Below are 4215 nucleotides of genomic sequence, written 5' to 3' on the forward strand. Positions count from 1 at the left end.
ACTCTTTTTTGTTCTTACGTATAGTGTTTTTCTTCTTCTTCTTGATAACCTTGCGCAGTACTGTAACTATTTCATGGTTTGTAGACTAAATACACTGACCCTGACAATACATATCTATGGAACAACTGTGACATGCTAAAAGTGTTCATCCGCAAAAGTTGATTATGAAACAAGGGCAGAGTATAGTTTGCAAACGTCACGGTTCCTCCAAGCACACAGATGCTCCAATGTTTATCAGATAGCCTTGCTTTGGGCCTGTTTCATTCAGTGCTTATCACTTGAGTTTGCTAACAAGGATGAGCGGCAGGATTCAAAGGCAGTTTGCCTGTGTGCAGCAGCAGCTGGAGAGCAACTGCAATCGTGCTCTGCTCTGGGCTTTCCAAAGGCTTCTCATGGGTCACTGTGACAAACAGGTTGCTTTTTTCTGACTCAGCAAAGCTCTTTTTATGTTCTCAAGAATGGCAAACACCTGTAGTGTATCTACTCAGGAGTATTTCTACTCAGGACTCCAGTCAGTCTGGAACAGGAACTCTAGTACTGTTTGGGGCACACAGATTCTTCCCTTTGCTCCACTCTCCTGCAAGCATTTCTCTATATCCTATGCACCACAAACAAACATGAAACTGAATATATTTTACATTCCAATATGACATTTAGCATATATCTTGCCCATCATCATTATAATAAAAGGTTGCAAGCCATGTAGCACTAAGTATTGGTACAATTGCTCTGTTGGTGAAAGTTTTTTTGCCTGTGGAACGTGGTTGCCCAAGGGAATTAGTAACGAGTTTCTTCAATTGCAGCTGTTGCATTGGATTTCTCTGTTGTGCAACATTAAAACTTACCTGTTTGCTAATGTAAGGACCAGTGAACAAAGTACATAGCCCTTGATTGCAATAAGAGGGAACAAATTGCACGCACCCACCCACACCACATATGGAAAGAAAGAAAGAAAGAAAGAAAGAAAGAAAGAAAGAAAGAAAGAAAGAAAGAAAGAAAGAAAGAAAGAATTATATATATATATCCCTTGGGGAGGGTGTTGGTGTGGAATTATGTCTTCTTTTGGAAGTGAAATGTGAAATAGTTATTTGTCTGCTGCCCATGAGTAGGAGTTACATATGAATGGGCCTTTCAGCATAGTCAAGACTGACTCAGAGTCTGCTAACAGGAGTTTCTGTTGTCCTGGCCCTTCCCATTTTCCTTCCTATCTTTAGATAAGGGCCCACTTGCAAATGTGTGTAAGGTTCATTGTTGGAGAATTGAACTCCCAGTAAGCACTTGAGCCAAAGAGCATAGGTACAGAATAGGTGGTGACAAGAGAAGAGGGCATGGCAGTTGCCCGCCTCATTCCAGTGCTTCTCACCTTCCTCACATAAATTTCCCCAAGGAATCCTGAGAAGGTGCTGGAAGGGGTAAACCACCATTCCTGGCATTGTCTGTGGGAAGCCTTGTGCTTTAAATGTACAGTGTGAATGTGACCCAAGTATTATTGTTCTCACAAATATGTGATAAGGTTCTGTTACTGAGAGACCGTGTGAGGTGCAGTGGTTAAACCAGTAAGTTCTAGGTTCAATACCTACTTAAGCCATGAAACTCACTGATTGACCTTGGACCTCTTTCTCAGCCTGAAAAACCTTACGGGGTTGTTGTTGTGAGAGTAAAATGGGGTGGGAGAGAAACCATGTATGCTGACCTTGAAGTCCTTGAAGGAAGCAAGAGTTAGAAATGATATAAATAAAATGATCAAATTCTGAGCAAATGTTCCGCTATTAAGCAAGAAATCCATACTTAATAGCTTAACATTTACTCAGAAACATGTCCATCTTACAGCCAAAACAGGAATTGCTCAGCAGATGTATCATAGAAGTGTCACAGAATTATAGAAGGGACAATGAGGACCATCTAGTTCAACCCCCTGCAATGCAGGATTCTTTTGCCCAATATGGCCTAGGACCCTTGTACCTACGGGACCGCCTCTCCTAGTACGCCCCACGGAGGACCTTACGGTCTGCAAATAATAACATCTTGGAGGTCCCGGACCTCAAGGAGATTAGACTGGCCTCAACCAGAGCCAAGGCCTTTTTGGCTGTGGCCCCAGCCTGGTGGAATGTTCTGTCACAAGAGACCATGGACCTGCAGGATCCGACATCTTTCCGCAGGGCCTGCAAGACAGAACTGTTCCACCAGGCCTTTGGCTGGGGTCCAGTCTGACTCCCCCTCTCTCCTTATAAGAACTTGCATGAAAGTGGCCCCCCAACTTTTCTCACAGGCTCATATAAGATCAGTTAAGCCGGGTGAGCATTTAAGGCCCCCATCCCTCATTTGTGGGTTGCCCTCTGATTAGATTTCACTTTGATTCTGATTTGATTTTAGGTTGTGTTTTAATTGATTGCTTGATTTTATGGTAATATGTTATATATTTGATGTTAGCCACTCTGAGCCCGGTTTTGGCGAGGGAGGGCGGGGTAGAAATAAAAGTTCTTATTATTGCTATTATTATTATTATTATTATTATTATTATTATTATTGCCAAGACCCTGAGATTAAGAGCCTTATGCTCTACCAACTGAGCAGACTCTGACAGACTCCCAACTTTTTTCTTTAATGAAAAGCAGTCATAGAAGGCTGTCTCTCTAAGGAGATTAAAATGGCCAGGAAAAGTGGTCCGTCCCTTTCCTTGCTAACTACTTTCTGCTCAGAATTGGCCCCTTCCCCTTCATGCCCATGAGTACAGGTGGCAACCATTTTAGGCACATCCACCTGACGTACAACCACTGACGCAAAGGTCCTTTTGGACCCGGGAGAGGGAGGAATGGGGGGCGGAACAGTGCAGGGCAGAACAGGGTCAAGCAGGCTTCTGCACGCTCCGCCATTGTGTACTGGGTCAAGAATGGAACCCCTGCACAAAATGCCTGCTGCCTGTAGATATTGCTTTCTCTATCTTGAACAGGAATTGCAGACACATACGAAATAGGGTTCTAGGCTTCGTTATACAGATGGCACTGACATACCGCAGGGGGGGTTGAGTATTTCAGCATCTGCTGTGTCCCCGTCCGATCTAGAAGAACAAGACATGAAAAACGAGAATTCTCTATGGCTGCATGTGAACTTATTGGATTTTCTGTGCAAATTGTAAATAGCAGAAGGAAGGCCTTGGGTCCCTGGCAAAAGGCCTGACACCATTCTGTGGAGCTGGCCTTGCAAGATAGCCTCTGGAATTGGCCTTGCAGATCCTCCAGGTGTCTTGAAGGACATATTGAAGATACATCTTCCCTTTGGAAATGGCGGCTAATTAACTGAAGTTCGTTGTGGGTGGGCTCTCTGCAGCACTTCATACAGCTGAGCTATCAATACTATGCCTGTAGCTTCTGCAAGATTGCAAATAAGCCACAAAGAGTAGTGTTAAATGTTCGGAAAAAGTAAGAATCCCAAGGCAGTACAAGTTCCTCAGCTAAGTTTATTTAACATTTGTCAGTGACAACAGCTCACTCACAGGAGCACACGAACCAAACTGACTGGACAACACAATAATAAACCCAAGTATGAACTGACCGTTGACAGTTGAAAGTACATGCACTTACTTGCCATTAGAATGTTCATCTACCAACACTTATACGATTGGTTAGTACGCGCCTTGTAACATAAACTGTGTTAAACCCAACACATAACAACTAGATTAGAAGGAATAAACTTTATTTAGCAGTGCGCAACTACCTGGTGAGATCTCCTGAACTTCCTTTCTGTTAAGTTGTGGGTGAACATATCAGACGACACAGTTGTAAGCTGGAACAGAACTGAACTGAACAGCAAACAGCTCAGCCGGCCTGCTTTTATAGGCAGCTGGCTGTCAACATTGTAGCAACAACAGCCCAGGGTTTCCCGCCTAAAGTAATTGACGTGGACCTGAGTGAAAACTATATACATGATACTCCTGGTGGCCAGGGTGAGAACTTCAATACATAACACTTTCCTTGCTGGTGTCACCCAGAACTGATTCTACCTGCCCCCACCAGCACCACACAACCATTTCTAAATCACTTGGGATCCTGCTAACATCTCAACCCCCAGCTCATTATATTGCCTAATACAGTAGCCTTTCCTCTCTGAGAGAGGAAAGCCCCTTCTCTGCTCATTGGGTTTGTCTTTGCAGCAAAACCACAATTTTGAACTCCAACCAGAAGGCAAGATTAGCTGTAAGTTTGATGGGGCCCGCAG

Source organism: Podarcis muralis, chromosome Z, assembly GCF_964188315.1.
Source record: "Podarcis muralis chromosome Z, rPodMur119.hap1.1, whole genome shotgun sequence".
In the NCBI taxonomy this organism is placed as follows: Eukaryota; Metazoa; Chordata; class Lepidosauria; order Squamata; family Lacertidae; genus Podarcis; species Podarcis muralis.